The following is a 12536-nucleotide window of genomic DNA, read 5'->3' as shown; positions in this document are numbered from 1 at the left end:
GGAAGATGGTGACATACCAAAGCAAGGAGAGAGCAGAATCTTCTCTAGCGCAGCAGCAGCTATGTTTCATTTCCAGAAAGCGTGGGGCTTAGTGGTTCAAACTGCAGTTTCTTGGGTCCTGGGCCAACAGGTTTGGTTAACAGTACACACTGAGGCATTTGCAGAGCCAGAGTAACAGTGAATCTAATCATTCTCAAACTCCAGAGTTTCTCACTTGAATGGGTCCCTTCCAAGGACTGGAAGGGGGTTCTGGCCATGTGTTCACATGTTTCCATAACATCTGCAAAAGCAAGACAATATAACTGCAATTAGTTAAGACCACTGTCTCCTTCCACTCCAACTATCCATTTGTCACACTTCTCTCTGTATCATATGATGTTGGAGAGACTGCAGCATTTTGGGGAACAAGCTAAGGGGAAGCTAGGTTAGGGTATATTTAGTTTGGGTTTAGTGTGACCCATTAAATGGTTCATAATTACATCTATAGTCTTTGCTAGCCACCCTGGGGTCAGAGTGGCTGCCAGAAACATTTCTACTGCCCACTGTGTCAGCTCACCAAGCCTCATGACATGACTTTGCAGGGCTAGAATTTGTATTGCAATATGGATACGTCCTCAGAGCCAGGCCCTGAAGTCACGTGGAACGTGGAGGAGAAACAAGATTCAAAATGCACAGCACCAGAAACTAGTCTATGGAAAACCCTTCTAAATCTTGGTATCACAAATGAAATTTGATACAGGTTTTCCCAAGTCTGACACTAACTCAATAGCTCTACAACATTGCTGATAATGGGTATGAAGCTGGAATAAACTCTTCTAAATTATAAATAATAGAAAACAAATTTGAGTCTCAACCAGGTTTTACCTGTGTGGTCTTCTTCCCCCAAGCCAATAATTCCAAGCTTACCATGAGAAAACCATAAGACAAAGCCAGATCGAGGGATATTCTACAGCTCAGCTGGCCAGTACTCCTCCCAACTCTCAAGGTCACCAAAAACAGGGAAAGTCTGAGAAAGTGCCACAGTCCCGAGGAACCTAAGAACACGTGATGACCAAAGGTAACGTGTTACCCTGGATGATATCCCAGAACCAAAATAGGAGACTAGGGAAAAACTAATGAAATTCAAGTAGAGTCTAGAGTTTAGTTGACTGCGACGCATCAGTATTGGTTCGTTAGTTGTAACAAACGTACAGAGGAGAAAATGGGCAAGGGGTATAGGGGCCTCTTTGTACTACCTTCACAAACTTTTCTGTAAACCTAAAACTCTTCTATATTTAAAAGGCTGCTTAAAATCTGTTTGGGGTCAGCCATATTAAAAGAAAGACTGAATTTTATCAATTCTTTCCATAGAAAATGTTAGAAAGTTACATTTTATAACCATATTCTTACACAACCAAAAAATGAGATGGAGAAAGGTATTGAAGAGGTGGCTCAGGTGAATAATTAAAATAGTAGAATATTCTTTAACATTTCTAAACTTTGTGATGTTTATTGTATTTGTCAGCTTTTAAGACATTTAATTTTTGTGGGATGTTTTTTCCTCATTCTAAATGTACTTTGTGCCTAATTTTTTGTTTATGCTTTTGTTTTGTTTTGTTTTTTCTTAAAAACAGTCACTTAGAACCTGAACCTCCCCGGGTATATGTGCCCCACAGTGGACAACAGTGTTGTCATCTGACCAGTCTATATTTACACTGGTCAGGTGACAGTCTTGTCACATATTTATTTATATATTTATATCATTTATTTAGATAAATTTCTTTCCTGCACAAATCATCATTAGTTTGTTTCTGCTGCTTGTAAATAAGACTTTGACAAATATGTTGGGTGTTTTTTAAAGCAGTGGTTTGAATCCTGGCTGTACATCACAGTACCCTGGGGTGAGGTGGGCTAGGGGGTTAAAATACATCGATGTTCAATCCCAGAACCACTGAATCAATCAGCATCTCCAAGAGGAGGGCCCAGCTATCAGTAGGATTTCAAACCCCTAGCTGACTCTAATACTCAGCCAGGGTTGAGAACCATTGAATAGAATCTGTTCTCCAAGTTAGGTGTTTATATTATGAATCCTAATTTTGTACCCATTGGTGGGTTAGGTGTGGTGGATGCACTGAAGTGTGAAACAGACCATCCAGGACTTTTGGTCTGGACATCGTAGAGTGGAGCTGGGGTGTCCGATCTTCCTTTATGGAAAAGCTGAAGAGAAAATTGTGTGCAGACCACCTGTGGAGAGTAACAGATGAAGTATGTCCAGGGTAGCTGTTTTGCTTTATTATACCTATGGGTGCTGAGAGATTCTAAAAAAGTGTTTTATGAATTCCTAGAAGCTTCCAACAGATTTGAGTTTCTGAAGAACTTCCACCAGAATTCTCAGCTTTGACATTAGTCAGGGAAAAAATTATATCAAATGGTCAGCAGACCCAAACCCTGCCCTCACGGAGAAGGTAAACAAGTGGACTTGTGACATTTGAGCAGTTGTTAAAACATAAAGAAAAGAAAGAGCAACAAAAATATAAAATGCTGAGGAAGAAAGAATTGTACAGGATCTAGAATCAGAAAACTACAAACTTTGAATACACTTTTAAAAACCCATTTCATAAATAGAAATGAGTTTGAGAGTTTAATAGGGTAAATACGTTTATTCATCACAAATGAACTACAAATATCCATTAGCATGTCAGTCTCTACCTTAATTAAGTTATTTTTGGAACTTGACAATGATTTTAAAGTTGGTTGGGCTGAATGTGTGAAACTGGTCAGTTAAAAAAAAAAAGGAGGAGGAAGGACATTTTTTTTACCAGATATTAAAACATATTTTTAAAGTGACAAAAATATAAACAGAATGATGCTATCTTAGGAACAAACAGATAAGGAACAGAATAAATAGTATAGAAACAGCCCTAACTCTGTGTAAGTAATTAGGAGATGAGGAGGAGGGTGTTTCAATCAAGTGGGGAAGGATGATGTCAGTTGAATACGTGATTCTGAAGTGATTCGCTAGCCATTTGGAAAAAATCAAGCTCCTTTTCTCAGAGCACCATGCTAACCATTCATGTATGGATTACAGGCACAACTCATTTTATTGCACTTTGCTTGATTGTGTCACACAGATACTGCATTTTTTACAAACTGAAGGTTTGTGGGAACCCTGCATTGAGCAAAGTCTATCGGTGTCATTTTTCCAACAGCATTTGCTCACATTGTGTGTGTCACATTTTGGCAATTCTCACAATATTTTAAACTTCTTCATTATTATTATATTTGTTATGGTGATCTGTGATCAGTGATCTTTGATGATACTATTATAACTCTTTTGGGGCACCATGAACTGCACCCATATAAGATGGCAGTCATAGTCAATAAATGTGTGTGCTCTGACTGCCCCATGGACCTACGTCCCCTCACCTCTGTCCCTCTCTTGGGCCTCCCTATTCTCTGAGACACAATAACATTGAAATTTGGCTAAGTAATAACCCTACAATGGCCTCTAAGTGTTCAAGTGAAAGGAAGAGCCACATGTCTCTCACTTTAAATCGAAAGCTAGAAACGATTGAGCTTAGTGAGAAAGGCATGTTGAAAGTTGAGGAAGGTGGAAAGCTGGGCCTCTTGTGCCAAATAGTTAGCCAAGCTGTGAAGGCAAAGGAAAGTTCTTGAAGGGAATGAGAAGTGCCATCCAGTGAACATATGAATGATAAGAAAGCAAAACAGCCTTATTGCTGATATGGAGAAAGTTTGAGTGGTCTGGACAGAAGGTCAAACCAGCCACCACGTTCCCTTAAGTCAAAGTCTAATCCAGAGCAAGGCTCTAACTCTCTTCAATTCTATGAGGGCTGAGAGAGATGAGGAAGTTGCAGAAGAAAAGTTAGAAGCTGGCAGTGTTTGGTTCATGAGGTTTAAGGAATGAGGCCATCTCTAGAACATAAAAGTGCAGGTGGAGCAGCAAGTGCTGGTGGAGAAGCTGCAGTTCCTTGTCCTGAAGATCTAGCTAAGGTAATTCAAGAAGGTGGCTGTAGCAAACAACAGATTTTCAGTATAGGTGAAACAGTTTTCTCTTGGGAGAAGATGCCATCAAGGACTTTCATACCTAGGGAGGAAAAGTCAATGCCTGGCTGCAAAGCTTCAAAGGACAGGCTGACTCTTGTTAGGGGCAAATGCAGCTGGTGACTTTAAGTTGACACCAACGCTCATTTACCATTCCAAAATTCCTAAGGCCCTTAAAAATTATGCTAAACCAACTCTGCCTGTGCTCTATAAATGGAACAACAAACCTGGATGACAGCACAACAAGATTAGCTGAATGTTTTAAGATCCTATTGAGACCTACTGTTGAGAAAAAAAAATTGTTTTCAAAATATGACTGTTCACTGGCAATGCACCTGGTCACCCAAGAGCTCTGATGGAGATGTACAATGAGATTCATGTTGTTTTCATGCCTGCTAACACAATATCCATTCTGCAGCCCATGGATTAAATAGTCATTTTGACTTTCACGTCTTATTATTTAAGAAATACATTTCATGAGGCTATAGCTGCCATAGACAGATCCATTCTCTGGTGGATCTGGGCAAAGTAATTGAAAACCTTCTGGGAAGGGTTCAGTATTCTAGATGCCATTAGGAACATTCATGATTCATGGGAAGAGGTAAAAAATACCAGCATGAACAGGAGTTTGGAAGAGTTGATTCCACTCTCATGGATGATGTTAAGGGGCTCAAGACTCCAGTGGAGCTTAAGGATGAGCAGAGAAAGTGGGTTATTGAGATGGAGTCTGCTCCTGGTGGAGATGCTGTGAAGATTGTTAAAATGAAAACAGAGGATTTAGAATATTACATAAACTTAGTTGGTAAAGCAACCAGAGGATTTGAGAGGATTGACTCCAATTTCAAAAGAAGTTCTACTATGGGTAAAATTCTATCAAACAGCGCTGCATGCTGCAGAGAAGTCAGTCATGAGAGGAAGAGTCCATCGATGCTGCAAACTTCATTGTTGTCTTATATTAACAAACTGCCACAACCATCCAGACTTTAAAACCACTGCTAACCTTCAGCAACAGCCACAATAAGTGATTCTTTTAAAATGTACGGCAGTCAGCAGCCATCAACATCGAAGCAAGATCCTCTACCAGCAAAAAGATTAGGACTCACTGAAAGCTCAGATGATGGTTAACATTTTTTAGCAATAAAGACTTTTTAAATTAAGTATGTACATTGTGTATTTAGACATAATGCTATTGTGCATGTAACAGACTACAGTATAGCGTAAACATCACTTTTATGTGCACTGAGGGAAACCTAAAAACTCATTTGATTCACTTTATTTCAATATTCACTTTATTGCAGTGGTCTGGGAAGGAACCCACAATATCTCCAAGGTAGGCCTGTATGTATTTTTTTTTAATCTAAAAGTTCTGGAAGGAAAAAGGTAAAATTTCAGGTCAACTTGTAGTAAAAAAAACTTTCTAAGCATAACACTAAAGGAAAAACCAATAAAGTAACATATGGAAAAAATGAGTAGTAAAGGTATTTTACTCTTTTAAGGTAAAAAGAAATGAAAGGTAAAACTTCATCTGGGAATATTACTGTAACATATATGACAAACAGAGGTCTTAATATACTTAAAATACAAAGTAATTTGACAGACAATAAGAACAAACAGTTCAGTATAAAATAAATGGGATAGAATAAGAACTATTACAAAAAATGCAAATAGCCAATTAACATATTAAAAAAGTGCTCAAACTCTTAGTTCACTAGAATGTATATGAAAACAAAGACAAGCCACTTTTTGCCTAATAGATTAGCAAAGAAGGTACAGAGCAATAGTCATCTCCAAAAACTATAAACTGATATGTCGTTTCTAGAAGACCATATGGCAATATATCTTCAAAATCTTACAAGGATGTGTATCCTTTGGCCCAGCAATCTCCTTTTGGGGGAGTCATTCTAAGAAATGATGGCATCAAAGCCCAAAGAGATAAACACATGTTTAAGCATCAGCAAACCAAGGAAACCTTTTTTTTCTCTAAGAATTATTTATTTGGTGTTTCAGAAGAGGACTGGAGTAGTCATCACAACAAACCAGAATATTGTTTACCCTCCTTTATGGCTTGCTATTGTTTTTATTTTCTAATTTGAATTAGACAAGGGAATGGGGTGGGAGAAACTATGATCTTTTCCCTGTTTCAGTTGTGGTTAGATCTCAAGTCACACTCTGTATAGATGTTCAATGTACTATCCATACTTGTAATGACAGACTAGAAAAAAACAATACATGAAATAATTAATGATTCTTTTAAAATATCTGGCACAGTCTTAGAATACTGGGAGCCACTAAAATTTATAATCACAAGTTTATATTTATTGACAGTATAAGATACTCATAATTTGTCAGATAAAAAACCAAGTTCAAGAACAATAATCAGGTAAGATCCTATTTTTTGTCAAGTAAATATTTAAAAGTATATTTATGCACAGAAAAGAAAAGCTCAGAAGAATAAATACCAAGACGTATACAATGTTTAGCTGTGTGTGGGAATGGGGGAGATGATGGCAGTGTTTTCAGTGAGGTTTTTTTTTAATCTGTGTTTTTTAATTTTTCTGCAATGAAAATGACTTAACTTTTGTAATAACGGAATACGTTAGTGGAAATTTTTAGCCACCTGGTTTTAATGTTTTCTGGAGCAAGGCAGAGTGTAAGTTAACTATTTAATTAAAGGAAAATAGGTCAGCAAGCTCCATACCCCTGGTCCTGTCTCCCAATAATTAGGCAGTGTGGCTAGTGCTGTAAAATGTCATAGATTCTAAGACATTTTCATTGTCAGGCATCTGCCCTCTTTCTCGGCCATCCTGAAGGCCTGGGGGTGCTCATCCCTTGTGAAAGATGAGAGAGCCAAGGCCAGAGGAGTGGAGCACCTGCCCGGTGCTCAGTGTCAAGGAGAAAGCCAGTGTCCTCACCAGGGTTAGCCCCAGGGCCCTCAGGCTGCTGCTCTGAGCCCACCACGTGCCCCACAGCAGGAACGCCAGAGCCTTTTTGCCAACCTGTGCTGCTCACTCTGTCCCGGCACCTCCTTTTGCCATCAGTTCCAGGCCTGCCCATTCCTCCTGTACTGCGTTATTGGGATATGAGGCTCAGAGATGGGGGTACAAAATCCAATCAACATTTGGGGGACATCACAAGGAGCCCACAGCCCCGTGGGAAAGGGAAGATGTGAGTGAATTATAATGCTGTCTGGAAGGGAGGTCATGGAGGCCTAAATGCAGCCCTGTGGGAGTGACCGTTTCCTTGGGGGGCCAGAGAGCTTCCCAGGGGGTTAACAGTGGAGGTGATGGCTCAAGGCAGGCCACACACCCAAGAGCTGGAAATCTAGAAAGCAAACAGGAGCTGAGAGAAAACGGCCCTTGGCTGCATTTGGTCCATGAAGCTGGATGGCCTCTGAGGCCTCCCCAACCATTCAGGGAGGCCTCATGAAGATTGCCCCCAAGCCCCCTCCTGGGGGCCTATAGCCACAGCAGGGACAGCTGGGGCACTCCCTGAGGCAGCCCCGGCCCTCCTGCCTGCCCTCTGCCTCCTCTTTCATGCTCCCACCACCGGTTTGCCATCCAAGTCCGTGTTACCTTCCAGAATGCAGCCAGGCTCAGCCCAAGCCCGCAGGAGCACTGCCGCCTGGCTGGAGGAGAGGCCCCCAAAAGTTCTATCTGGAGGCCTGTGCTGCTGGTACAGAAGGAGCAAGGCCCAGCTCTGTAGCACCTGAGTTATTTTCAGCATCTCAGCTCCTGCCTCTCTAAAGGGGGGACACTAGTATCTCCATGCAGAGCTACTAGAGAACTGGGTTAGTTCATGCAAATGACCGGGAGATAGGAATCCTCAGTAAACATCAGTTACCACTTGGACCCCAGTCTCTTCCCCAGGAGAAATGTAACGGTGGGCGGGGCAGCCTCGGTGATCCCAGCCGGCCCAGCTCTTGGTGAGCCAGAAGCATACAAGCCACCTTCCCTCCCCTCGCGGAGCCAACCCAGCTCTCAGAGGGACAGTTGTTTACGTCACTACTACTTTTCCTGAAAAGATTTTTTTCATATCTATGTACATACATTATAAATAGATTATTGTTGTTTTTCTAGAAAAAGGTTTTTTTAGCCTTGTATTCTCTCATATTATATTCTTTTTTTATCCTTGCTTAAAAAAAATCTTTCAAACTGCTTGCCTTCCGTGGAACCGTGGAAGAACAAATGATATATCACTTCTAGAGGGACCTTGCAAATGATCTAATATTTTAGTTTAAAGCAAATTTAGTGTAATGCAAATTTACTTAAATTTAAATGCAAATTTAGATGGCTGCAAAGCTAATATTGACTTTTTTTTCCTGCTTGGCCTCAACTAACATTTCCCCCTTTATTCCCCTCCCCCAACTCTGTCCAGCTGCAGCGACCTCAAGTGAGAAACCAGGCACTGGGCTGAGGCGTTCAGCAGATGCCCATCACACTGGCCCCGCAGGGCTCTGGGTGTGGAGTGTGCGGAGCTGGAGGAGGACCAAGCAGGGCAGGACCCGGGACGGGTGCAGTGCGGGCGGCAGGGCAGACAGGAGGGGTCTGCCCTCCCTGCCTTGGCTTGCTTCCCTCTGTGACTTGGCCTCTGCCTGCCCGTCCCGTTCTTCAGGGGGTTTACAGTGGACTTTCCCAGTAAGTTTGTCTGTATATTGTATGCTTATTATAAATTTGGTTGGTCTCCTGTGAATTGCTTACTGGCATCTTCTGTATATTTTTATTTGGGCCTTTCCCACGTTGCTCTGTAAGGTCTCCTGCACATGAAGGCAGCCCCCTCTGTGGGCCACGGCAGCGCCCTCTGCCTCCTCCTGCTGCTGGCGCCCCTGCACCACCCATCCTGCTCCTTGCCACCGTGAGCAGCCTGCAGGAGCCTTCCGGAAGACACCTCCCCAGGCCCCCTTTCTCTGTTCTTTCCTCTCCTCCCACTTACCTGTTCCCTGTTCCTCTTCCTCAGTTTCTCTTCTCAGTCGCTTCAAGACTCTCCCCTTCTGCCATCTTATGGCAAAGGACTCCCCAGCGGCAGCCCAGTGGGCAGGAAAATGCCCATTCTGAAGGGCATTTGTGAGAGGAATTTCCTGTCTGTGGGCATCTTCTCTGCTCAAAGGGTATCATACAGTTCATGAGCCCCCACGGGCAGGGGTCAATGCCTTCTGGGTAGAACAAGTCTCAAAGCTGAGCTAACCTGCTGGGAAGCTAGTGGGCCTGCTGGATGCCTGGCATTGAAGTAAGAGCATGAGCTCTGGGCTTAATGCTGGTCTGCTCCATTCCTGCTGTGCTACTCTGAGCAAGCTTCTGAACTTTCTGTGCTTCAGCTTCCTTTTCGGTAGAATGGGCACAATAACAGCACCTGTTTAATAAGATTGTTAGAAAGATATGTGTGAAGTGCTTAGAATGGTTCCAAGCACATGCTCAGTAAATGTGAGCCATTGGGATTCAGAAGGCCCAAACGGAAGGTGCTCAATCTGCAGTTTGGGATCCAAAGGAGAGAAACAGGATAAACTGGTTGGAACTACTGGGAAAGATTTCTGCTCTAATAAGGACCTGCCTAAGGAGGAGAAAGGTAGCAATTAGTTCCTCTTGCTGGTGGTATTCAAACTCGGAATGGCAGTTCCCAGCATGGGTGCCGGAGAGGTAACCAGTCACCCGGGAACAGATCGCCCTCACCCGCAAGCTCCTTTCCATGCAGAGGCCTAGGAAAAACTGAGGGTGGTCTCCCATGAGCTTTGAAACACAGGCTTAGGTGGACACAGCACTGCCCCCTCCCTATGGAAAAACCAACTGTTAGGGGGTTGAACTGTTTCTGTCCTGCCAAAATTCATACGTTGAAGTCCTAAGCCCCAGAACCTCAGAATGTGACCACATTTGGAAATAGGGTCATTGCAGATGACCTAAGGTGTAAGGTGGTCCCAATCCAACATGAGTAATGTCCTATAAAAGGGGGAAACTTACACACACACACACACACACGGAGAAAGTCATGTCAAGATGAAGGCAGAGATCGGGGTGATATATCTACACCCCAAGGAGCACCCATGAGGCCAGGAAGCCAGCAGAAGCTGGGAGAGAGACCTAGAACAGGTTCTCTCCCACAGCCCTCTGGAGGAAGCAACCCCGCCGGCACCTTGACTTCAGCCCTCCAGCCTCCAGAGCTGTGAGCCAACCCATTTCTGCTGCTTCAGCTCTGTGCATGGTACTTTGTTATGGCAGCCCAGGCAGACCAAAACACCACCTCACAGCTCCTTTACTCGCCGACAGAGGGACAGCCAAGCAATCTTCTCTCTGGCAGCAGCCCACTTTGCTGCCTTGTCACTCAAATGCATGCAGGAGTCCAGCAGCCACCAGGTTGCTTATTAGAGACAAAGCCATGCTTGAAATGCTCAGATGTGGAGCAGCCTCCTACCCCAGGTCCCCCTGCCAGGCTAAAGCAGCCCTTCTGGGCCCACAAAGCCCTGGTTCTGGTGCAGTATTAAATTACTGCCATGCAGGAGAGCAACCACTTCCCAGTAGAGGCCAGACCCCTCTGCTCAGACAAAAGCACTCACAGGGCTACAAGGACAAAGGGAGGAGATAGGGACATGCAGGCAGGATGGAAAGCCTGAAAGGGCCCCTACTCCGCCAGTCTCTAATGGCTGTTCTTTAGAACTGGGCCCCCTGTAGTCAGACAACAGGTTAACGCAAGTGACTAAGGCTCCCATCCCCTGTCCAGGATCGTGCCAACAGTGTGTAGGCTGAATGCACCTTTGAAAACCAGAAACTACAGATCTAAACGTCCTAATGTTGAGTTCTCAGGAGGACTCACAGGAAGAGAGGCCAAATACCATGGCCTCCATCTCTTACAGATTCCTTAATAACACATTGTTCCAGCACTTACTCTGCAATGGGCACTCTAATGTGTGTTATGCCCTTTCATCCTCTAAGTACTTTAGCAGGTGGGTCCTTTCATTTTCCTATCTTACTCTTGAGGAAACTGAGGCACAGAGAGGTCAAGGAACTTGTCCAAGGCCACAGAGCTAGAAGAGGACAGAACCAAGCTCTGGGCTCATAACCACCAAACTAAATAGTGTCCATCTTGGCTTCATTCTCCCCACGGTAGGAAGTCCTCGGGCAGAGGGCTGGCAGAGCAGGAGAACAAGAAGAGGCCCCTGCAGTCCTGAGGGGCGAGCCAAGGGCCTGGCCCAGGCATTTTTGTCTCCTTCCAAAACCTAAAATCACATCCTGCAGAGCTGAGCAGGGCCGTGAAATTCATGCAGTCCCCATTTTTCTCACAAAGAGGCTGAGATCTGGTGAGGTGAGGTGACTGGCCCCAGATCCCACAGAAAATTAGTGGCAGAACCAGGCCAGGAACAGATGTTCTGATTTCCAATCCAGCAATCTTTGTTAAATACCACCTCCCGTTCTTAACAAGAGGGAGTGATTTTCTTCCCCAGCCCGAGAGATTCATAATGATGCTGAGAAACCCTTTCTGATCACTGGGGCTGTAACGCATTTGGTCAGATTTGCCACAGCAGATCTTCCACGGAGTTTGAAAAATGGGACAGATATTGTACTTTCCACCAGGCCAAGTGTCCAACCTGCTGTAAGCAGATTCCCTTGAGGGAAATCACATGTAGATGGAAACCTCCCAAGACCATATTTTACATGTGGAATTGAGTGAACTAACCTTTTGCTAAAAGTCTCGTTGCAATCAATTCTCCAACAACCCTGTAAGGCAGGGAGGGTGATGCCCGGAAGGGAAGTGCGGTGCTTGTTCAGAGTCCCGGAACAGCACCAAATGGCTCCCGTCTGCGAGCCTCACTATGTACCAGACCCTTGCAAACAATCCTTGAGGCATCACCTCGACTTTCTGGGTGATAATGCCGAGACGTGGAGAAGGGAATGAAGGCATCCAGGGTCACTTACACACGAGCAGGCGGCAGAGATCTGGACCAGGACTTCAGGGCCCAGCCCAGGTCACATACTCTCACCGTCTCTTCAGTTGGTGGGAGAGGACCAGCTTGCTTGATGGAATCGGTAGCAATCCCAGTACTGGAGTTTAAGCCGTGAGTTTCAGCTTCCTCGTCTGTAAAGTGCTTCACGTGAGCTGCTCTCAAACAAGCAGGCCGGCTGAGCTGAGGAGGCACTGGGCGCAGAGGCGGAGCCGAGCCCCAGGCCAGGAGAGAGGCGGGAGAAGCCCGAACGAAACTGCCCTAGCGGCGGCCCAAAATCATTTGCCCCCAGCGCTTACTCCCCTTTCTCTTCGCTGTCCATATGGATTTTATAAACAAGATAAAATCAGAACTTAAATATTAAACAGACTCCACAGGCTTCTATCACTGGCTGGGGCAGCCCAGCACTGTTTTTCCAGATGTTCTCCAGGCCATTTCTAGGAGAGGCCAGAGGTAACGGACCAGGGCAAGCAAGCAAGGGCTGGAGGAAAAGGGAGGCCTCGGCACCGGACACCATTCGATGGGGGGCCGGTGGGTGTCAGCTGGACAAACACTGCAGGGAAAGGCCTGG

The 12536-nt window shown here is 44.5% G+C and overlaps 1 long non-coding RNA gene across 1 annotated transcript in view; it reads right to left on the bottom strand.

Moving 5' to 3' along the window:
- Positions 1-12143, bottom strand: part of LOC130684136 (uncharacterized) — a 60193-nt gene extending 48050 nt beyond the window's left edge. The window contains exons 1-2 of the long non-coding RNA XR_008998300.1: positions 11940-12143; positions 18-280 (exon numbers count right to left, since the gene is read on the bottom strand). This is a non-coding gene — a long non-coding RNA (uncharacterized LOC130684136). The remainder of the gene's footprint in view (positions 1-17; positions 281-11939) is intronic.
- Positions 12144-12536: the final 393 nt, after the last annotated feature.

Source organism: Manis pentadactyla, chromosome 1, assembly GCF_030020395.1.
Source record: "Manis pentadactyla isolate mManPen7 chromosome 1, mManPen7.hap1, whole genome shotgun sequence".
In the NCBI taxonomy this organism is placed as follows: domain Eukaryota; kingdom Metazoa; phylum Chordata; class Mammalia; order Pholidota; family Manidae; genus Manis; species Manis pentadactyla.
This window is presented reverse-complemented; position numbering and strand designations above follow the sequence as displayed.